Source organism: Lissotriton helveticus, chromosome 1_1 (assembly GCF_964261635.1).
Source record: "Lissotriton helveticus chromosome 1_1, aLisHel1.1, whole genome shotgun sequence".
Lineage (NCBI taxonomy): Eukaryota > Metazoa > Chordata > Amphibia > Caudata > Salamandridae > Lissotriton > Lissotriton helveticus.
The window spans coordinates 1,513,047,224-1,513,072,177 of record NC_136057.1 but is presented as its reverse complement, the minus strand read 5'-3'; positions in this window follow the sequence as shown (position 1 = coordinate 1,513,072,177).

The window sequence follows — 24,954 nt, the reverse complement described above, 5'->3', positions numbered from 1 at the left end:
TTATATGCGCCACGGTGCTTCACTAAAAGTGACTCAACAGCGGCATAAAAGTGTTTCAAGGCCTAATAAATAAGGCCCTAGGTTTCTGGTAGCAGAGCCTCACCTTGCTCTGCCGTTGGAGTTCTATGACCCTGCAGCTCATCTGCCACAAGATCTCTCAAATAGTAGGTCAAAAGGCCTGCCCTATTAAGGACGTGCATTCAAACATACATTTTTCCTACTTGTGAAGGCCATGGTGGACCCAGCCAGGAAAAACTATCTATGGCCTTCACCTGCTGGACTACAACTCCCTGCATATTATAGCACGTGGTTGTTTTTTTCTGCAAAGCAAACCACACTATTAGGGTTTATTTCTGAGACAAAGCCATTGACATCTTCTCTAGCCACTGCTTGTACAACATTACATCTTTTTTGTTTTTTTTGTTTTTGGTCCTCATTTACCACCATGGTTTCAAGTCTAGTCGCAGGTGGGTGTACGAAACATGCTGTCACAGTTTGTAAGACTGGCAGGCATTTAAGTGGGGTGGTTTATCAACATCCCTCAGCAATAACGCATCCTCCAGAGACAAACACAAAGAAACCAGAAAAACCATGTAATAATAGGCGGAATATACAGCCATTTAGGTACCGGGCTTGCAGCCAAGTAAAGGCTTTGCAGGGAGAATGAACCACAGCTGTATAATCATCGGACCGGGGGAAAAATGATAAAAATAACAAATAAACCCGGTCAGATCAGTGTTCCCAGACCAGCAGGTGCCAAAATGCTCTCTTGTCTTGATTGCCAGTCCTAGCCAGATCTAATCTGGAGACATTCAGGACCGAGGAGTACCAGTCATTCAGAGAAGGTGATATAGAGTCTTTCCATTTTTTACAGAACATTACATTCTTGTTTTCATTCAGTCATTTGCGGTGCTGGATCCTGGGCACTTAGCAGATCTACACAGACACCTATTTATAATGATTGTATGGTCCTTCGCAAATTATAGCCTCCCGACCACATTGCAAAACATGTTTATGTTGATGTTATTACATGTCCTTGATGGTTATGAGTAGGGGTGTGATATTTGTGCAACTTGTTTTTGAGTATTTATGCAAAATGTCATCAAATGAAATATTTTCACATAAAAAAAACTAAAGAGTCAAGTAAAGAAATAGGTCTATAATGAGCTGGACAGGTGCGCTTGCTTTTCTTAAAGATGGGCACAATTTGTAACTCAGACCACGAATCTAAGAAACCGGTACACTGACAGGAGTTAAAAAACAAGGGTTAAAAGAGGTCCCCAAAAATCGATGTTCGCTCAATAGAGATAATCGGGATACCATCAAGTCCCGAAGCTTTACCCCCTTACTCGCCTTTGAAGCCACTATGACTTCTCTAAGAGTAAAATTGAGATTAATCGAAGTATGAGAAGAAGCGGCCATAGGGGATCAGCTAACAAAACAGAGTTAACGCCTTTCATTACATTAGAATATAATTTAGAGTAATGAGCTAACCAATCTTCTACTGTAATTGCAATTTCAATACGGGCCTAATATCATCTCCTAAAAAAAGTAAGTTGACAACATGCCAAAAGGCCGTATTGTCATTATTGGGCCAGGCCTCATGTAAATTTACCCACATTTCCTCTTTCAAACCCTTTTTTCGATGTTTGAAAGTCTATAAGCGTATCTACAATTCTGAATTTCGATAGAATTCCTAGGTTGTTTTCTAGGGCTAATTTCAAATTCTTGTGTGCCCGAGAGCAAACAGAATCAAACCAACCAATAATCTTTACAACAGCACTCTTCTGGTTTTGGTTAACCCTTCTTTAATACATAACTTTGGTTGCCACTGTTGTCTTATCTAGGCAGATATCAAAAGCTCAGCTCTGTTTGGTGATCAGTTGTTCTAAAAATGTTTTAGGATCTAACATAGACCAATGTAAAGTGTAGCCATTTATCCGAGAGATTTTGGTATTCACAGCTGATGTGACAAGGTGGCTGATCCCCTGATTATTAATTAAGTTGGTTTCCGGCTCTATACTCTAAGGAAAATGATTACTCATAGCGACATAATGTAGTATAAATTTGGTCACCATAGAAGAATAACAGTTTGGGAACAATAGATGATCAATTACACTCTTTCCACCTCTCCCATTGAATGTACAATTTACAGCAACTGGGCAATGACTCATATCATTACAGACACCCAGATCATATTTAAAAAGTAATTCATTGAGTTGCCCTCCATACTCCGTATGTAAGAAGTAGGTAACAGTGTCATTCAAAGGAGTGACCAAGCCTCAAACCTTATTGGTTGGCAATGGCCATAATCGAAGATGAAAATCCCCCCCCACAGAAAGATCATATCTCTAGATTCATTTGAAATTAGTGAATCCAGTTCAAAATCAAGTTGTCGTAAGACAGATAATATATATTTAAAACACCAGCATTGTTATAAAAATGTGTAACAACCAACGATGTTGATGATGAAATTAGGATAGAAACAATTTGACAAAACAATTTTATAGGAGTAACAACCAGGTCTAAGGAGTTCAACTTATTTGACACATGTGTGCATAAGCCACCTTTAGATATACCACATATTGATGGAGCCGCTGGGATATGAAATGTCTTAAAAGCATTATAATGAATTGGGTCGGCAGTCCACGTTTCTTGCAGGTAAATAATTAAGAAACTAGATACAAAATCTGACCACTCTCAGATTATATTTACTACGTAGTCCAGCCACATTCAAAAAAAGAATAGTGTTAGTCATGAAGCCTAAAATACATGAGGGAGGTCCACCATGCTGGCCAGGGCAACTAATATGGCATTTGTCTGAAGGCTTGGTGAATGACTGCCAATCTGTGTACCCTTAGGATAGGTATACATTTTAGGTGAACCTACATAGTGATTGACACTGTCTAGATCAGTTGTGTTCAGTCAATCCTCCCCTATAAGAGAGTAGAGACCATCATACTTATTTGAAGTTTGAATTAAATATATATCAATGGATATGGTTGAGCCAAATTTGAGTATACAAATTGATGATTGATTTGAATCGGTGATTGAGGTTGCATGGGCGATTGGCTGGGGGGCTGGTAAAAGAAACAAGTGGTACAACAGTTATTTTGTGTGGATTCAAATAAGGTGAGCTTGCTCTGTCTAATATAATAAGTTCTGGGGTTTTAAAATTTAAAAGCTAACACCACGCAATCTCCAGGTAGTCATTTATGGCCCCTACCAACCCATTTAACTCTTCATGCCACCTTCACATCTGCAAGAAGGGATCCCCCTAGCCCCACTCTTGTATTTAGCCAATTAAGGGCCAGATGTAGGTAGAACTTATTTACCGATTCTTAATTACCGAATTTTACCGATTCGGTAATTAAGAATCGGTAAATAAGAAGGGGGGGTATGTAGGAACATCCAGATGTTCCATTTACCGAATCGGTAAATATCTGTATTTACCGATTCGGTAAATACCGACCGGTAATGCTCCATTCATTCCTATGGGCTTTGAAGCCCATAGGAATGAATGGGGCATTACCGGTCGGTATATACCGAATCGGTAAATACCGATTTTGACAAGGGTGCAGGGGGTGTCACTTTGACACCCTCTAGCACCCCCAAAAAAGGTTTGGGGGCCATGTGGCAGGCATACCTGCCCTAAGGGCAGGTCTGCCTGTCATATGGCACAGGTGTGCATGCACACATGTGCATGCACACCTGAATCGGTATTTTACCATCAAATTGAATTTGATGGTAAAATACCGAATTTGTAGGGCTTGTGGGACTCTGAAGAGTCCCTCCTACATCTCAATTTTACCGATTCTGAAAAAATACCGGTCGGTAAATTTACCGACCGGTATATTTACAGAATCGGTAAAATTACCGAAATGCCCTGTTGCAATCCCCCTACATGTCGAAAGCCAAATACCGGTCGGTAACGGCCGAATTCGGCCGTTACCGACCGGTATTTGGCTACCTACATCTGGCCCTAAGAGATTTATTTCTTAATGAGTCCCAAGATTCATGGGTAGATGAAGGGAGAATCGGGACATTGGGCAAAATAACCACATGAGGTGTCACTGCTGGATGTAATTCTAAAAAATCAGAAGTTTTATAAATAGTGCGATTACGACAATGAGAGTTGTTTGATCCTCCCCGCATATCTAACCTTGAGTGAGGCTTTGTGGCCATCACTCTGTCGTTTTCAGGTGCTTTTTTGTTACAAGCCCTTCTCTGTGATTCCCTGCAAATAGCATTATCGACCAATGGGACTTGAATTAAGTTTAGGGCCTTAGGGGCCCGCTGTAATGGAAATACCTTGGTCTAGATTTACCCCTTTCGAAGAATTAAAAATTGTGGCCGGTTTTTGCCGTTCCGCCCCGGTTGGGCCCTTTTCATGATCTTGTGCCCTTACAGTAGAAAGTCTAAGTGGCTTTATGGGTGATTGGAATTTGACAGACCCCCCTCTTTCATAAACTGCCTTATTATTTAGTATTTCTTTCAACAAGCATTCTTTTGCAGCCAGATGTGACAGTACGCGTTGTAGTGGAAGTGACAGTTTGTCTACTAAATCGTCCAAGTTCAAGGTAGGGTTAGGGCTAGTCAAGTGTTGGAATTTAATATAACCACATGTTGCTGGCTGTTTAGGTGATGTCCTCCTTAACTTTTTTGGTATTGTGGGCAGAGGATCTCTTAGGGTCTCTCTATTCCTCTTAGTAAGAGCTTTTTTAGCCGGCAAAGATAATACTTTAAGAGTAGGTTCAGGTGAGGCTAGTAGGTCCATAGTGTGGGTATTTGAAACAATGCCTAGCGTATCCTTCTCAGACAGCAGATTTTCTAACACCAAAGGGTCCTTATTTTTGCTACTGGACCCCCAGTGATAATCTTCTTTCCGTCAAAGCAATCCTGTTAGATATAGCATGTGATGCTTTCACCAGGAAATAATCTCATGTCCAGCCGCGGTCTATGCAGGTAGCAGTAGTGGGGTGGTGGGGCCTGGTAAGTGGGGGATTTCGAGGGGCGATGCTAAGGGATCATTTATTATTTATTATATTTTTACCTTGGCATCGTCTCTAGAAAACCCCCTTACCGGACCCCACTCCTGTTACATGCACGGACCACGGCTGCTAATGTCAATCTAATCCCGCCCTTGGAGCCTTATAGAATTACTTTTTTTTACCCATTTTAAGAGTGCAATCTTGAGATGTGATAAGGAGATCCACATGTTAGAGACAAGGCCAAGTCTAGCCTCCTTCGGACTTTGACGGGCATGAGGCTGTGTTGCGCTTTTAGGCATGTTAGAAATGCCAGGAGGATGGCCAGATTTGTAGTCCCCAGCAATGCGGCTCAAATCCAGGCATGGCTCTGTTCTCCTCTGAACAATCAATCTCCGGCTCGTTAGCGTTATTCAGGAGTTTTAAAAGTGTAGGTAGAACAGTTCATTTTGTAGGTTGACTGTGAGTCAAGAATTGGCTTGTGGTACTTTTTTACGTATTTGTAATAAGGTTGTTTTTTGTTTAATCCAACACTGCACATCCACAGAAATCATTTAAAATCATGGTCATTTGTATATTATATTAGTAGGTGCTTTTTTTGAGCTGCAATTGTATGCTTATTCAAAAAAACTGATTAACCATCTCCCTCCTTCTCATTTTTCTCCATCACGCACTACATTGGGTATCTCACACACTGGATTCACACAATGAGCCCCAACGGTGCAAACACCGGGTTTGCCCTAGGCCTTAATATTATCACTTCACAGATTGCTTGTGGACATGCAGATGACAGAACACTCTGTGGTAATTTGTTTCTTTCATACACAGTGCTTTTCTTTGCCATGAGCTGTCTAAATCTTGCCCAGCAGCTCCGAGGTTCTGCTTTCCATCATGAGGTTTAGTAAGCACATGTGATTGCCAAACAGATCATACCCCTTCCTCTCTGGAGGTAATTTATACAGGTATTACTCCCACATCTAAATGTGGCAGTGGTCAGATTAAGAATAGTCTTGCAACCCATGCCCTGTGTTCTTTTTGGCAGGTTGGTCCAGGGCCTGTGGGCCCCACCAGTGGATCAGTTGCTTTGCCCTTGGTGTTTATTTAATTGCGCACTCAAAGTATGTTGTGTTCTAGTGCTGCCGACCATCACCACTCAGGCCCTGACGCAGTTTTCAGTGGTGGCCAGCTGCAATTAACACAGGTGGGGTGACAGGCACACTGACAGGCACTAATAAAAACTAGCAGTGCCCTGGAGCCCAAAGCCAAATTTCTGAATCGTTGTCTGTTTTAAAACTGTGTTTACAATGGGCCATGAATGAGAGCTCTGGGGTTGAGACTGAAGGCACTGGGAATTTCTGTCCCTGTCTGTGAACTAAAGTAACTTAATATAAAAAATGTAAATACTTATTTACCTATTGCCTCATGCTGGATTCTCCTCATCATCTCGGCAGCACAGGATCCCAGAGCTACTCCCTCCTACCATTCCAGATGCTTCTCTCAGCAGTATGAGAGAAGCACCAGGATTGGCTGTAGTGCACTGGTGCGAGCACTGGGGTTCTGTGCTTGGTCTCCACCCAGCTGTCTGAGACAGCTTGGGTCGGAGTGTTTAAAGTGTGCATGTCAGGCTGGCCGTTGCAAGACAGTCAGCCAAAGTGACATGCACACTTCAAACCTGAAGGGCAACTGTTCCTCCCTGCTGCAGATCCACCCTTGGACTCGGCTGCTACCAGGACAAAAAATAAAATGGTAGTGAACGTATTTTTGTTACCATTTTATTTTTCATGTTTCCTGCTCTCCAGCCGAGTGGCTATGCTCCTCTGCTCTCATGGAGTCACCCCATCGGGCAGTTTTGTATCAGACTCCACTCTCACGTTATTATTCCACACCATTAAATATGCAGCTGTACAATTTCGTAAGTAGTATATTGCGCTACATGTTTTAAAACCCAGTTTTTCTAAGTACCCAAATACATATATTCAACAGATGTCCCTAGTACCGTCAGATTACAGCAATTACTTTGACGTGGAGTGTACTAGACAAGGGTGCAGGCCTTTAGACAAGGGAGTAGTCAGAAAATTAAACTATTCCTCACTTTGAATAAAAGCTCTTATGGCACCAAGCAAACCGAGTAGGTCAGTATGCCTTTCCCCAGAAGAGATCTCTTGTCTCTTTCATCAAAGCATCTATCTATTCATCCTTCCAGTCACCTGCTGATAGCCATAATTTCACCTTTACATTCTGTCATCCATTCATTCTTTCCTCTATCATTTAGTCTTTAACCATTCCATCCGTTCACCCACCCATATCCAAACCTATGCATCAATCTCCATCCATCCATCTATGTAGCAATCCTTCCTTTCACTCATCCATCTCTCCATGCACTGTTATACTCATTTATCCATCCTTTCAGTCATTCATCTGTCCATCCACCCTTTAACTCCAGCCATCACTGCACTCCAGACATCCATACTTGCTTTCACTCATCGTTCTATCCTTTCACTCAGTCATCCATCCATTCTTCCACTCAGCCACCCAACCACTCATCCATCCATCCATTCTCTCATTTATCCATGCTTTTACTCATCTGTCCATCCATCCACCCTCCTTTTCACTCGTTGATATAGTATAGCGTGCATGTAAGAAAGCGGCTCTGACCAAAGTAAGGTACAGTGTGTATAAAGTCCACAGTCCCCAGAGGTTTGGCAGAGGCTAAAGTTAGATATAACCTTACTCTCTTAAGTGGTAGCTTGGTCGAGCAGTAAGGCAGCATCAGAGGACAGTGTAAAGCATTTGTTGTACACACCCAGTCAGCAAAAGGTTTCACACACTCAAGAACTGAACTATAGGCCAATTGTTTTGAATCAAAATATATAGCTGTTTTATTTTAGAACCAAAAAGGTATTAAAATATACTTTCTCAGAACTAGTTACTTTAAGTAAGTACTTTTCAAATAAGCAATAGACTATGTGATTTACAATAATTACAGTTGTTGCAATAGGCAACACAACTTCAAACACAATGCAACATTGAGCTCAATGGGAATTTCTAGATAAATTCAATGAGTTACTTCATGGATTACTTTTCTAACCACAGGACTGTAACCTGGATTCAGTCCAGGGACATCTACTGTAAACAGTTAAGTAAAAGCGTTTTGGTTACAGAAGTGATTTTTAAGGAATATTATTGTATTTTAAAACTTGACACTTAGAATTTTTTTTCTCCTAGAATCACCAATGTTATCCTATGGGAGGAAATTCATTTAGCAGGTAAGAAGTGTTATCGTTACTTTTTCTAACTCAGGCGAATTTTAAGGAATATTTGTAGTTTCTGAAAATCGGCAGAAACTTTTCTGGTGAAAATCGTACAATGGATTCCTATGGAAGGAAATTCAAGTTACTGGTAAGTACGGTTAAAATTACTTTTCAGGGTCAGTGCCAGGCTAAAAGATGCAGCACTGAGTTCTCTCCAGGTAACAGGTGAGTAAATCAGAATTCGTTGTTCAGCTGATTTTAGATGAATATTTTAAAGTTTCAAAACTCTACACTTAGAAGAATTTTTTAGAGAAACCAGTCAACATTACCCAATGGAAGTAAAGTGAGTTATCAGCTTTTTGGTAAGAACTCGACTGGCAGAGTTAACGTTCTGGGCATAGACTCAGGGGTCTCCCAGGGTCAGGGAGGTACAGTTGGTACACCCTCAGTGGCACAGGGGAAGCCTGGTGCAGAGGTAGTTAGGCCCAATGTTATCCAATGAGAGGCAGGGGGCCTTCGGTTGGTGGCTGCTGGCAAGCAGGCCATACGGCTGTGGGAGCTGTGCTCCTGATCACTTGCCCAGGGCAAATGGGGAAGTAGGTTTGGAGCAAGGTTTCACTTCCAGGGGCACTCCGGCGGCTGGGTGCAGGGTGCTTTTGAGCTGTCGGGCGCTCAATGTTATTCAATGGAGATCTTGAAAGGTGAATAAAGGCTGCAGGTTCGGAGATGGAGATTCTTCAGGAGCGCCCAACACTTCGATAGGTAAGTTGGGATCTTGGAGGATAGGTAGGCACCCAGGAGTTGGGCACAGGGGGTCGTGGGATGCCGGGTGCAGGGGTGTCTTTTGACGTCAGGAAATCTTACCCTCTGCTGGTCGCGGTTGGAGGGGTCCCTTGCTGGGAGGCTGCAGGCGTTGTCTGGGTCATCGAGGAGGGTCCTTGGGCACTGGATTCCAGGTCAGAATCACCGGGGGGACATCCTCAGGGTCTTTGTCCACTTAGGCACAGGCTGGGCTCGAAGGGTGCAGAGTGTGCTGGATTCGCGGATCCTGGCTGGCACCAGGGGTATTGCTGTTTGAGCAGAACCACTCCTCATGGGAGTCCCAGTCTTTAAGAGGTTCAAGGCAGGCATGTCCTCCGGGGTTTTCAAGGTTGCTGTCCAAAGGAGTCACTGGGATTTAGCAGGAGCAGGTTCAAGGATCAACATGCCTGTAGGGCTGGGGCCAAGTCAGTTGGTGTCGTACTCTTGTTAGCAGCTGCATGGTGGGTCTTTTCTTTTTGATCTTCTTTCTTGTTTTTGAATCGAGATCTGATGAAGGAACGTTCAGGATGCCCCTAAATACTACATTTAGGGGCGTTACAGGTAGGGTGAGGGCAGGGACCAATGTGTCCTTGCCCTGTGGAGAGCACACCCCCTATCCTGCTCCTCACCTGTGGGAGGGGGGCAGAAGCCTATCCCTGATTGGGAAGGGCTCCCCATCCTCAAGATGGCCAGTGCCCGGACTTGTGCTTCACCTCCCCTCCCCTCTCCCACCTGAGGGGTGAAGTTGGCACAGGCTGGCATACCCCCTTTCCTCACTGAGGATTTCCCGACAGTCTTCCCTCCAGTCTTCCCGCCAGAGTTGGGGTCAGAACGGGTGGGGGCCAGTTGCTGAGTACAGCAAGTAGCCTAGAGAAGCTCAAAAAAGGTGGCATGCCTTTGAAGCTTCCCCTCCCATCCTTGGGGGGGAAACAACCTTTACAACAACTCATTCACAACGAAGTGCCTGAACCACGACTCCTTAACAACGACTGAACCTGAATCACAAGTCTTTTAACCACTAATGAATTAACAACTACCTCTGGCCAGTAGACGGCACTCTTGGATTGTATATGAAAGATGTATTACTATTGAAAAAACGGTGGCTGGCTGTATTTTATATGGTTGTATAGAGTGGATTTTTTTTTTAGCAAAGTAAGTTTAGGAAACGGTTTAAGAAAAAATACTTTAAAATGTAAGTATTTTGGTAAGCATTAAAGGTAAGTATTTTGTGTAATATATTACCTACTGGCGGTCGCCAGTAGGTATATATAGTTAGGATTTTTTCTCTATGGGTTTTTTGAAAATTCTATGTCTAATAACTTTGGCGTTTGTGGACGGAATTGGCTGAAATTTTCAGGAAAATGGCACATTTTGTTTCTGAGCAGCCCTTGAAAATTTGGGGGGGGTTCGTCCAGTGGGGGCCGAGAAAAAAGGGGGGTCCCAAAACGTGTTTTTAACATTGAGTTTTCCATAGGGCGGTTGGCCTCACTTTTAGCCCGAACGGCTGAATGGATTTGCACGAAACTTGGCAAAATTGTAGGGACTGGTAGCCCGATGTGCCTTTTGTAGGTCTCAATATATGTGCTCCAGTGGATTTTGAGAAATTAACGTTTAAAAAAAGATATATATCTGTAACAGCGGACCGGGCAGCGCACTGGTTCGCGGACTTTTCGCGCAACGGAGCTTTGTGAAGCGAAGCTGATTGGTTCTCCGGCGTCTGTCAACATTCCAAACAGTCCGTAGCGGCCGCCATCTTGTCTCTCGGTAGGATCGAGAGACAAGAGGAGGTCAAAACAAAGGGGGAAATAACTATAAGGGGGCATAGTAGATCCTCGCTGACCCCCTAGGTTTGATGTGGAGGTTTTAAAAGGGCCCCGCGGGGCAAAAAAAATAAATAATAATAATAATTGAACGGCTGAATGGATTTGCACGAAACTTGGCAAAATATTAGGGACTGGTAGCCCGATGTGCCTTTGCTAGGTCTCAATATATGTGCTCCAGTGGATTTTGAGAAATTAACGTTCAAAAAAAGATATATATCTGTAACAGCGCTCCGCTTCGCGTAACGGAGGTTTGCGAAGCTGATTGGTCATTCTGTCACTGGGCTATAGTTGGGCTACATCTGGCTGATATTTGGGCTACATTTGTTTTTTTGTGTGTCTGGCGGCCATCTTTGGGCTACATTGGGCTACATTGGGCTTCATTGGGCTACATTCGGCTAATTAGCAAATAGCTCATCGCAAACTAGGAATGGTAAAGAATCGCTATTTATTCCTTAAAGTTCGCTATTTAGGAAATGCAAATAACTTTGATGATACATATGGCGGTTCATCTCTAACAAGATAAGAAGCATAGGGATACATTTATGATGACTGGCGCATCACCAGGGATGTGTTAGTCATTTTGTGCCGCTGTTCCGTCACCTATGGTGTGCTGCATTTACAATGCGGCGCATCATGGGGCAAAAACAGCACAGATGCGTGATGTATCTGTGCCGTAAAGGTGGCGCATTGCTGGAGTTGTATCGCAAGTGTGATGAAGCTCCAGCAAGGGTCGGGGGTGCCCCTGTCGCAGGGTTTCTGTTCTCACACAGAACTGTGGACAGAGGATTGGAACCTCGGCGAATGCATTGCTGGAGTTGTATCGCAAGTGTGATGAAGCTCCAGCAAGGGTCGGGGGTGCCCCTGTCGCAGGGTTTCTGTTCTCACACAGAACTGTGGACAGAGGATTGGAACCTCGGCGAATTAGGGTGTCCCAAAACTCACGTTAGTAATCAAAAACTCCTTAGCAAGCTAGGTACAGTGTCACATTGGATATAACAAACTCTCAATGTTTAGACAATCCAGAATATGAACTTATAGTACCTCAGGATACGTGGAACTCATGAACAGTCGGTCGTTATAGATTTCTTAGAAACCAGAACATGGAGTTAAGAAGAACAGATGTGTATTTGAAATGTTTATTTACTAATGCCGTCTTCTCAGGCGTAGTACCTTAGATAATAAAAGTACACATATTATCAGTAGCAAAATTACCAGCATAGTTACTAGTACATAAAAAGTGAATGGTGATAGTATGTTAACATGCTGTAAATGAATAAGAGTTAGCAACACTTATAAGCAGCCGCGGGCCGTGGAGGGAGTTACGGTGAGGCAGGGAGGCGGGGAGGGGGAGAAGCAGGGTGGAGAATACAAGTACACATATTATCAGTAGCAAAATTACCAGCATAGTTACTAGTACATAAAAAGCGAATGGTGACAGTATGTTAACATGCTGTAAATGAATAAGAGTTAGCAACACTTATAAGCAGCCGCGGGCCGTGGAGGGAGTTACGGTGGGGCAGGGAGGCGGGGAGGGGGAGGGGCAAGGTAGAGAGGGCTCCACCCTGCTTCTCCCCCTCCCCGCCTCCCTGCCCCATCGTAACTCCCTCCACGGCCCGCGGCTGCTTATATCTCACCCTCCCTAATACACATATTATATTATTTGCTAAGAAGGTCTCTTTGTGTTGGTTTAGGGCGTGCCCATACTTTAGTGTCTTAGATTTGAAGGAATCACATCAGCATACACCAGCTCTCTCTTCATGTGAACCGCATCAACTGTTGTGTATGTGTGTTCGGCAAAGCAATATAAAACCCGCCTCATGCCCAGAATTGGCAGAAGTTGCACTTATGTTATGAGTATGAAGTCGTGGAGATCAGACCTCATAACAATTCTGTATCGTGTTGTTCTTGAAACTTTAGCACTCGCTGTACAGATATAGTTTAACAAGTAAAGCAGATAGTAGACCAATAACATATTATTCTCATGTAAACCACGATGAACTACTAGGTGGAAAGCTAAAGCAACAACTAAGTGTCGTGTGCAGAAGTTGCAAAAAAGGAAAAATGGCGTTTAAACCGGTAATGAGCCCATGCTAACTTAACACGGTGTAAAGATATCCAGGACCTAGATGACACCTCCTCATGATCCGGAAACGAACTGAATAAGATAATAGAAGTGCCATCTCATGAGAGCAGATTGCAAGTTTATATGTGGACGGTCCGCAAGGTAAAGCATTAAAAACTAGGAAAATTTAATGCTAAAGAAAAATAAAACAGCCAAGTACTTTATCGAGTCTTAAGCCAATAGGCAAGGTAAATAATAAAAACTTGACAAATAAGTCAATGAATTGTCAATGAAATGCTAGTACTCAGCATATCAAACATGAAAAAGGTCTATGACATAACTGTGTATGCAAAATAAGCTGCAACAGCCTCCAATAGGAAGTCACCGTCTTCATCCGAAAACAGTTCAGCCATCCAATTTAAAAGCGGAAAAGAACATACGTGCTCTCCCAGCACCGGATCCTCTATCACCATCAGAGGACAGCTCGGTGGGTTTTCAAGAAAGCTCTGTTCCAAGAAAGACTGTGCTGCCGCCAGTAAATTCCAGGGACCAAGTAGTCCATGCATCAATGCCACAGCCATAATCCTTTCGTCAGGACAAACCAACTCGTGAGTAATGATAGGAGTCATCAGCTGATTAAAGTCGACGTCAGGAGAAACCGGTCCGCAGAGACACAAATCAATGGCCCAATCGAAATCACAGGTCAGGCAGTGAAATACAGGCTGGACACAGGTGAAGTAGGAGAACCGAAAAGATAATCCATATGCCGTGCTTAATATCGCCAACGGCATTGTGCCATAATATTCTAGCATGCGATTGCGGAACAGTGTCAGCAGCTGCAGGGTCGGAGGTTGCATAGGAGGGACATCCATATTTAAAAATGTAAAAAAGCACAAGAGCGTCCGCTGGTAATGCAAGTAAAAATGCCAATCTACGAACCAGAGTGCAGAAAATACAATGAAAGGAAGCAGGGATGACTCCAAAGATTTTCTCAAATGAAGTCACGAGACCACTGGTAACAACTTTAAAAAAGTGTGCCAGGGACTTTGTGGAGGATGCGTTAAAGATAGTCGGAAACATGTTGCTGAAATTGAAAGGCAAATCTTAATTGAAAAGGGTGTGCACCTCTGTATGGGTGTTCGCTATGTGAAGTACGAAAGTTTCACGGGCCGAACTCAAGGCCACCTCTCTCTGAGACAAAAGAGCTCTTATTCTTGCCATGCCGTTGAAACGTGTCCCAAGGTTGGTATTTGTGGCCAGATTGAAAACTCCCTATGTTCATGTGTGGGAGGAAATAGAACATTTCTGCAGCAAATAACCCGTTCACTTACTGTTACGATAAAAGGAATACTTTTAATTAACTCAGAACAATCTTCATTATTGAGCATCAAATAACTACCATTTTCCAACAACTTGAACGTGGGGATGATAGCAGGAACTGGCGTGCCTTGCAACACGCAAGCCATATTTGGTCGGTGTTTGTTGCATGAACCGTGTAACTGTATGTGCCTACACATTAGTGAATGATCTGGCGTCTCAGTGCATTCCTCTCCATTCAGATAAACTTCTTGATCATCTTTGAAACATCTGTATGTGTATGGAAGCGACCAGACCTCATGAAGAAAAGCACTACCTAAAGGTTCATAACGACCTATTGGTATATATTTCATACAATTTGAAAACTTATATAAAGCAAAAGGCAGCGTTATTAAACCGTGGATAAGGCATGTTGCCAAAAAACCCGCAATCCTCTGCTGATGATGTCACTGAGCATGTCATGAATGATGTAATATGTGACATCATCAGCAGTGGATTACGGGTAATGGTATCTCTAGTTTACTCCCTTATAGCTGTGTTTCTTTTAACATAAGTGTCTGTTTCCTTCCCTTATACTTACTGTTTTTGGTTCGCTTCCGGTTCGCGTACCAGCGAGCGAACTAGGAAGCGAACTAAGAGAAATAGAGGTTGGCACAATTCCAAATATTGTACCAATTTTTTAATAACGGGGAGGTAGTTCTGAAAAGAACTTTTTTTTTTATTTTTCTGAACATTTTTTTACTGTTTTTGAATTTTTCGGAACAGTTTTATATTTTTTTGGGTTTTTCTTGGAGGGGGCAATGAAAACGATTCATTGTAAAGGGCTCAACAGGAGCAACAAAACAAAAAAAAGAAGTATTTATTATTTTGGGCGTTTCGGACAAACTTGCATATGATAGTCAATAGCTCTGTTGATCAGAGTGATGCTTTTTTCTCCGTAGGAAATGAATCCATCGCAAAATGCGCAGATGTGTTTTACATCACCAAATCTCATTTGTATATTTGGCACCATCTCCCTGCCCTCTGGTCCCGTTACTTCCGGTACAACAGATCTTCTGGCCATAATAGGGAGATTATCTAGGTCGTTCCGAAACTGTGCAGCACTGTAGTTGTTAGGATGCCACCTAGTCATATGGCGATGCATTGTGTAGTTTCCGAAACTGTATTTTTTGTCGGTCCCTCTGGACAGTCTATCTTGACATATAAGGCAAGTTACGTATCTTGCATTTACTTTTTTCTGACCTTTGGGAATTTTAAAAAATTGCCAAATGAAGTTTTCTTTCCGGTGAGACGTCCTGGGCTGCTCAGGCAAAAACTGCCTCTCTTCGTGCTCGTCCTCCTGTTCCTCTTCTTCTTCTTCTTGTTGAATTAGAACTTGAGCAGGTGGTCCACTCTTCCTTGGATGTGGTGGAGGTGGTGGGGAAGCACCAGCTGAAGCTACTAAAGAAGCCATTGCTCAGTGATCACAAAGGGTCTTTCTCTCACAATGATGAAAGTCAGAGTGAGGAAAGAAGGAGGGATTTTCATCATTTGGGAAAAACAAGAGTTCTCAACCAATCAAAAGTGTTCATTTTAGATTATATGACCTAGTCTTACATCATTAGGAAACCAAAAGTGAAATGAACCAATGAAAAGTGTTATTACCAAGTCACATGACTTGCTGTGTTTACGTTAAGCGCTTTGCAGGGCCTCCCGGTTTGCTTCCAGAAACCTGCGCTTTGCGACTCGCTTCGCGTACCAGTTCGCTAACGTAGCACGTCATATGACGTATCACGCGACAACGTGAAACGTCATGCGGACGGGAGGCGTCACGATGTTGTTTTCTAACGCGGCACTTGCGGTAAAGAAACGTTTACCGGCTCGCGGTCTATTTCGCGGCATCAAGGTCAGCTAACGGGAAGCTTCCCGATTCGCGAAGCGGGAACGAAGAAAAAAAAATATTTTAAAAAAAAATTATTCATAAACATATAAAATATATTTTTGGATTTAAAGAAGAATACATTTTACAGCTACAGATATTAGCTGTTAAAAAACCAATGAAATTCACAGAAAAAACCATAGGTTATAGACCATATATAGTTAGGAATTAGCATTTACAAAACCTTGAAAATTCACTGAAAAAACCATGGGTTATAGACCATATATAGTTAGGAATTAGCATTTAGAAAACCTTATTTTACTCACACAAAACCATTGAAATTCCATATATAGTTAGTTGCACTAACTATATATCGCGCACCCGCAATCCACTGCTGATGATGTCACATATTACATCATTCATGACATGGTCAGTGACATCACTGATGACATCACTGATGACATCTCAAATGACATCACTGATGACATCACTGATGACGTCTCATTTGGCATCATTCTTGTGCTAATACGATAAACTTCTTCAGACTCTAATATAACCTTAGATACACTCAGTGTATACAGACACTCACACACTGCCACTCATCCATGGAGTTACTCACACACCCAGTCAGTCATGCAAAGAAACAATCTCACCTCCATTTCTTCAACTATACAGTTATACACACCTTACTTATTGAAACATATACTAACACATATTTACTCTCTTATACAATCCCTGATACAAGTTCACAATGATCGATACAACCACTCACTCAGTGGCTCTCATGCACAGTTATTTATATATGCCAACTCTCACATGTACTGTGTTTTACATATGTACTTACTATGACATGTAGCATTGAGATATCCATTCACTCATCAATACACTCATGCACACAGTCAACTGCCCATGTAGCTGTTTCCACATGCACTCTTGAACTCATACACCTAGTGAATAAACTGCTCACACATCTATGCACAGAGTCACACACCTTCCAGCCACCCCCACACAAACTCAATCTCCCATAGAAATACTTGGGCAACCAATTAATAACACATATAGCCTCTCGTATAGCTAATGATCAACACATGCAGCAGTTTACATCACAACAGACATAATGATGCACAAATTAAGACAGTTTAGTCACTAACCCGTGCATTCAGTAAGACGCATTTAATCACTCACTCATACAGTCAATCACGCACCTACTAAAACCTTCATTCAGACACTTATACATCCACTCATTCTTCAATATGTAAAACATATTTAAACTTTACAGAAACACATAATCACTGGATGTTGTCATCAGTGATGTCATCAGTGATGTCACTGACCATGTCATGAATGATGTAATATGTGACATCATCAGCAGTGGATTGCGGGTGCGCGATATATAGTTAGTGCAACTAACTATATATGGAATTTCAATGGTTTTGTGTGAGTAAAATAAGGTTTTCTAAATGCTAATTCCTAACTATATATGGTCTATAACCTATGGTTTTTTCAGTGAATATGTATATATATACATATGTATATGTATACATATATGTGTGTATATATATATATATATATTACCTACTGGCGGTCGCCAGTAGGTATATATAGTTAGGATTTTTTCTCTATGGGATTTTTGAAAATTCTATGTCTAATAACTTTGGCGTTTGTGGACGGAATTGGCTGAAATTTTCAGGAAAATGGAACATTTTGTTTCTGGGCAGGCCCTGAAAATTTGGGGGGGTGTTCGTCAAGGGGGGGCTGAGAAAAAAGGGGGGTCCCAAAACGCGTTTTTCCCATGTTAATTTCCATAGGGAGAGGTGTGGCGCCGGCTCCGGCGGCAGGTTAGCCCAGCACCATGTGACTCTGGGCAATAGCTCGCTTAATCTCCCCGACGGCCCCCAGCGCCTAGAGACCCTTACGGGTGATTGTGCGCTTTACAAATGTGGACTTTATAGGGCGGTTGGCCTCACTTTTAGCCCGAACGGCTAAAAGGATTTGCACGAAACTTGGCAAAATTGTAGGGACTGTTAGCCCGATGTGCCTTTGCTAGGTCTCAATATATGTGCTCCAGTGGATTTTGAGAAATTAACGTTCAAAAAAAGATATATATCTGTAAGCGCGCTCCGGGCAGCGCCCCGGTTCGCGTACTTGACGCGTAACGGAACTTCGCGAAGCGAAGCTGATTGGCTCTTCGGTGTCTGTCAACATTCTAAACAGTCCGGAGCGGCCGCCATCTTGTCTCTCGGTAGGATCGAGAGACAAGAGGAGGCCAAAACAAAGGCGAAAATGACCATAAGGGGGCATAGTAGATCCTCCCTGACCCCCTAGGTTTGATGTGGAGGCTTTAAAAGGGCCCCGCAACAAAAAAAAGCGGCCCGGGGAGCGTACTATAAGGAAAAAAGAATGATAGACTTTTCAAATACTGTATGTTAATTGATTGTTGGTTTTGTTGATTATTTTTTTATTTCTTTATTTTTTAAGCAATTATTTATTATTGTGATTGTGTTTCAAAATTTAATAAAATGTCTAACATTTCACTGTCTGAAATGTCGTTATTTTCATTGAACATAGCTTGTAATGTTTGAGTGTGTAAAATGTCCTCATTTTCAAGGAGGACATCTACTGCTTGCACACATTGCAGTAGTTCTTGGTCCCAAGTTTCATCCATAAATTCTATATAATTTGGATCAATTATTTCTTGGTTGGTCTCTTGCAGGACAATTTCAAATGAAACTTTCTGTTCGCCTTCCATTTTGTCTGAAATTTGCATAAAAAATATATTAGTAGAGATAGGGCACTGTTGGGATTAATTTTAGATAGGCAGTTTTTAACAGTGAATTTATCTTTGGGCAGTGTATAGTATCAGAGTGGAAGTAGGAATATAAAAAAGTGTATGTGATTTAACGTAAGTAAATTCATAATTATACAAGAGAAACCTAACTCCATCCATAACTATAACAGAGAAGTCTATCTAAATCTATAACTACTACAGAGGGATAGTATATAACTATCAGAAAAAGTTTACCATATTAACTTATAGTGCACAATATACTTCAGTTTTTAAAATAACAACTTACCTTTACAAAGAAGTTGAAGTGATTAGTGAAAATCCTATTGAAATGTACACCAGGAAGTAGTAGTCAAAATGGCTGTGTTTCCTTCTCTTCCTTTATATATATTCAGGTACATAACCAATCAAATGTCAGGTAAAAAAAAAATAGAAAATGAAAGTAACATTTTAATTGGTTGTCAATTCCAACACTTCAGATGGGTTTTGTGAAGTAATTTACCTCAGGGTTTTTAGAGAGGTCTACAGGCTAAATGGCTAAATGGAATTTCAACCAAATTTGTGAAAATGGTAGGGATTGGTATGTAGTATGAGCAAATCTATAATTTGGTGAAAGTGTCTCAAGGGTTTCTTCTGTAAATTACTTTCTCACCTTTTTTAATGGAGCGCTTCCCGGGGAGCGCCCCGGTACGCGAACTGGCGAACTGGCGAGCGCCCCGGTACGCGAACCAGCAGCGTTACGGGAGTCCACCATTTTGTGTTTCAGTCGAATTAAGATACAAGATGGAGGGCAAATAATGTTCAGAATGGGTAGAAGGGGGTACGGTAGACGTATCTTGACCCCCTAGGTTTTCTGAGGGTGGCGGAGGAGGCCCATATGTGCGGGAAAAAAAAAAAATTTTAAGAAATTTCGCGCGGTTAGCTTCCGGTTCGCGTACCGGGTAGCGCTCCGGGGAGCGTACTTTGTTGAAAATTAGTGAAAAAAGTTAGAGTAAAATAATAATTGTGAGTGATCAGATGTAGGGTAGCTCTGAGAAGAGCTTTTGGGTTTATGGTACATTTAGGTACTTATAAGTAGGTACCAATGCATAGTCTTAAATTCAAAATGAAAATTCTGTTGCCCTCATCTGAGAAGTGAACTCCATCTCCTCTGTAGATATCTTGCATGCAGTAACGCAAGTTATTGTTGTACACGGAGCCCATTCCATGGTCTCTCATGTAAGCTGAAACAGATTTGTTTACATGCTTCCTCGACTTCTCAATTTGTGGGCAAAATTGGTTCGACCACCTCCATTTCTGTCTTTGGCATATATTTGAATATACCAAGGCAGTTTGAGGAAAAAGTGCCATTAATTGCTCAAAGGTGTCCTTTAAAAGCATTTCCAGACCTACTCCAGTCAAAGTGCCCAAATCATTACCTCCACAGTGCACAATTAACAGGTCAGGTTTTGGCAAATGCATAAAGGTTTTCACCAATGGTATCAATTGGTGACATTTTAATCCTCTGTGGCCAAACCACTTAATTTCCACATCTTGTAAATTGAGGTTAGGTAAATTTTTGTTCTCAGCATACCTTTGAGCCCAGTAGATGTAACTATGTCCAACAATCCAGACAGAAAACATGGTGAGAGAAGGTTCTGCTGCAGTCAGATGAAGTGTGGTAATGAAATGGCAGTTGAAAAAATAAGAGTTTAAAATGAAAAAAACTGGAGTTTCTGTGTTAATGAAGCAGAAACAGTGATTGGTGGATTTTGATTGCTGAAAACAGAAAGTTAGGGTGCATGGATGAGTTCTTTGAAAGATGTAATTTGAATAGTCAAGAAAAAATCATTTAATGAAAGATTGCACTGGATACGCAGGTGCACTGAGAGTTCAGAGTTCAATTGAAACATTGTTGTGTGAACTTGCAAACACCAGAGGTCTTCCAGGAGGTGGTTGCTATGCAAAAAAGGCAGAGAGGGCAGAGGGGGGAAGGGTTTTGATTTGAAAAAAGTGAGGGAAGAGTTTTGATTGGGTGACATGAGAGATATGTGTGATGAATTACAGCATTTCTGTGCTTTCTATAGCTGCGCCTCTGGAGTGCATACCCTTTGTTCTGCTGAAGACAAATTGGTGTATTTCTGAGACTGTTTTGAAACTCATAAAGTATTTGCTAAGGTGAGAAAAGATTTATTTAATTTAGATAGAGAATAGTATGCTTTAAGGAGAAAATTATGAAGAAAGTTGTGTTTTTACAATGTTGCTTTGTCTCAAGTGTTTTACAAATAGATTTTGTTTCTTTGAGAAATTGTAATTGGAGATAATGTGAAGTATTAGTACTGACAGGGTGTTTTTGTACATAGGAGCTGTGCAGTGTTTTCAAATTATGACTTGAAAATCGTTTTTGAGGAAAAGTAATGCTTTTAAAATTTATGACAAGGAAATAATGCTGTCTGCTTCTTTATAAGGCATTTGAGTGTCTCTGATGTTATTTTTCCCATTTTAATTTAAGACCTTTCTCCGTGGGGCAAGTTCCTTGTAAATATACTCCCACCTGTGCTTGGCAAATTTAGACTTTGATTCTTTGAGTTACATAGCCATGTTAAAAGTGACCCAAAAATGGTGCAAGGGCAATCAAAAAACGCTTTCATGTGTCTTAAGGACATTTTAAGTCATTTTCCCATGAATGTAGGTATACAATTGATTGATATGTTGTGTTTAAAAACGTTTTTTGAAATCAATTACATTTCTGGATATGTACTGCTAGAGCTTCATAGGTTGTTTGGGGCATATTTATAAGGCATTTGAGTGTCTCTGATGTTATTTTTCCCATTTTAAATTAAAAGACCTTTCTCCGTGGGGAAAGTTCCTTGTAAATATGCTCCCACCTGTGCTTGGCAAATTTAGATTTTGATTCTTTGAGTTACATAGCCATGTTAAAAGTGACCCAAAAATGGTGCAAGGGCAATCAAAAAACGCTTTCATGTGTCTTAAGGACATTTTAAGTCATTTCCCCATGAATGTAGGTATACAATTGATTTATATGTTGTGTTTAAAAACGTTTTTTGAAATCAATTACATTTCTGGATATGTACTGCTAGAGCTTCATAGGTTGTTTGGGGCATATTTATAAGGCATTTGAGTGTCTCTGATGTTATTTTTCCCATTTTAATTTAAGACCTTTCCCCGTGGTGCAAATTCCTTGTAAATATGCTCGCACCTGTGCTTGGCAAATTTAGATTTTGATTCTTTGAGTTACATAGCCATGTTAAAAGTGACCCAAAAATGGTGCAAAGGCTTTAAAAAAACACTTTCATCACCTGTGTTTCCTAAGTTTACGAATGACATTGTGCAGATGAAGTTTAGGTCTGTCCACGGACACAAAAGAGGTCTGGCCTTTGTTCAAGAGTGAAGTGGACATGACTTACTTCATTGGTAGGCCTTCACATATATTATCTCCTCTGTACTCTTCAACAAGCGTAAATCTCATCTGCAACCCTGAGTAGGCCTCACCTTAAACAAACCTCTGGATAGGCCACACCTTATCGTCATCCTGAATTAATCATTTAAAATGCTAGGGACAGATTTATGATAGGTGTATGCCTCTTTTGCGCCACTGTGCGTCACTTTTGTGACGCAGTGGCGGTGCAAAAGATTTGCTATGTGGCGACAAAATTACAAATTGATGCATCTAGGCAGATGTGTCATGCTGTAAAAAACCCGTGCCACATGAAACCGATGCAGCAGTGATGCAAAAGATGCACCATGTTGCAAGACAGGCCTCACTTCATCTCCAACAAGATAAGAAGCTGAGTCTTCTGTAAATGTGAAAATTGTTGTATACACTGCTCAACTTCTGTGTACTCTTTGATATGTTAGACTCCATCTACACTATGAGATACCTAAGCAAAGGAAACACAGGTGATGTAATTGTAAAATGAGGAAAAGAAACTCCACATTTTTCAATTACATCACCTGTGTTTCTTAAGTTTACGAATGACATTGTGCAGAGGAAGTTTAGCTCTGTCCACGGACACAAAAGAGGTCTGGCCTTTGTTCAAGAGTGAAGTGGACATGACTTACTTCATTTGTAGGCTTTCACATGTATTATCTCCTTTGTATTCTTCAACAAGCGTAAATTTGATCTGCAACTCTGAGTAGGCCTCACCTTAAACAAACCTCTGGAGAGGCCACACCTTATCGTCATCCTGAATTAATCATTTAAAATGTTAGGGACAGATTTATGATAGGTGTATGCCTCTTTTGCGCCACTGTGCGTCACTTTTGTGACGCAGTGGCGGTGCAAAAGATTTGCTATGTGGCGACATATTTAAAAATTGATGCATCTAGGCAGATGTGTCATGCTGTAAAAAACCCGTGCCACATGAAACCGATGCAGCAGTGATGGAAAAGATGCACCATGTTGCAAGACAGGCCTCATTTCATCTCCAACAAGATAAGAAGCTGAATCTTCTGTAAATGTCAAAATTGTTGTATACACTGCTCAACTTCTGTGTACTCTTTCATATGCTAGAGTCCATCTGCACTATGAGATACCTAAGCAAAGGAAACACAGGTGATGTGATTGTGAAATGAGGAAAAGAAACTCCACATTTTTCAATTACATCACCTGTGTTTGCTAAGTTTACGAATGACATTGTGCAGATGAGGTTTAGGTCTGTCCACGGACACAGAAGAGGTCTGGCCTTTGTTCAAGAGTGAAGTGGACATGACTTACTTCATTGGTAGGTCTTCACATGTATTATCTCCTCTATAGTCTTCAACAAGCGTAAATTTAATCTGCAACCCTGAGTAGGCCTCACCTTAAACAAACCTCTGGATAGGCCACACCTTATCGTTATCCTGAATCAATCATTTAACATGTTAGGGACAGATTTATGATAGGTGTGTGCCTCTTTTGCGCCGCTGTGCGTCACTTTTGTGACGCAGCGGCGGTGCAAAAGATTTGCTATGTGGCGACATATTTAAAAATTGATGCATCTAGGCAGATGTGTCATGCTGTAAAGTCCCGTGCCACATGAAACCGATGCAGCAGTGATGGAAAAGATGCACCATGTTCCAAGACAGGCCTCATTTCATCTCCAACAAGATAAGAAGCTGAATCTTCTGTAAATGTCAAAATTGTTGTATACACTGCTCAACTTCTGTGTACTCTTTCATATGCTACAGTCCATCTGTACTATGAGATACCTAAGCAAAGGAAACACAGGTGATGTGATTGTGAAATGAGGAAAAGAAACTCCACATTTTTCAATTACATCACCTGTGTTTGCTAAGTTTACGAATGACATTGTGCAGATGAGGTTTAGGTCTGTCCATGGACACAGAAGAGGTGTGGCCTTTGTTCAAGAGTGAAGTGGACATAACTTACTTCATTGGTAGGCCTTCACATGTATTATCTCCTCTATACTCTTCAACAAGCGTAAATTTAATCTGCAACCCTGAGTAGGCCTCACCTTAAACAAACCTCTGGATAGGCCACACCTTATCGTCATCCTGAATCAATCATTTAACATGTTAGGGACAGATTTATGATAGCCGTGTGCCTCTTTTGCGCCGCTTTGCGTCACTTTTGTGACGCAGCGGTGGTGCAAAAGATTTGCTATGTGGCGACATATTTAAAAATTGATGCATCTAGGCAGATGTGTCATGCTGTAAAGTCCTGTGCCACATGAAACCTGCATCAGTTTTCATATAGGTGTTTTGTTGCAAGGTATGCATTAATTTGCAAGAAAGCCCTGTAAAACTAACACAGTGAAATTTAGAAGATTTGACTGAGTCAGCTTTATAGCATTGCTGAATCAAATCCTTACGCCTGTTTGAAACAGGCATAAGAAGTGATGCACCATGCAATGTGAGGGTTCCTCCTATGCATTGCAGTAGACATGTCGCGCTTATGACGTGATTCCTGCAATGTGCTGCTTTTGCGGCACAGATGTGTGACGCATCTGTGCTGTTTTTGCTCAATGGTGCTCCACATTGTAAATTCGGCACACTATGGCTGGCAGAGCAGCGGTGCACATTAACTGGTGCATCCGTGGGGATGCGCCACTTAGCATAAATCTGCCC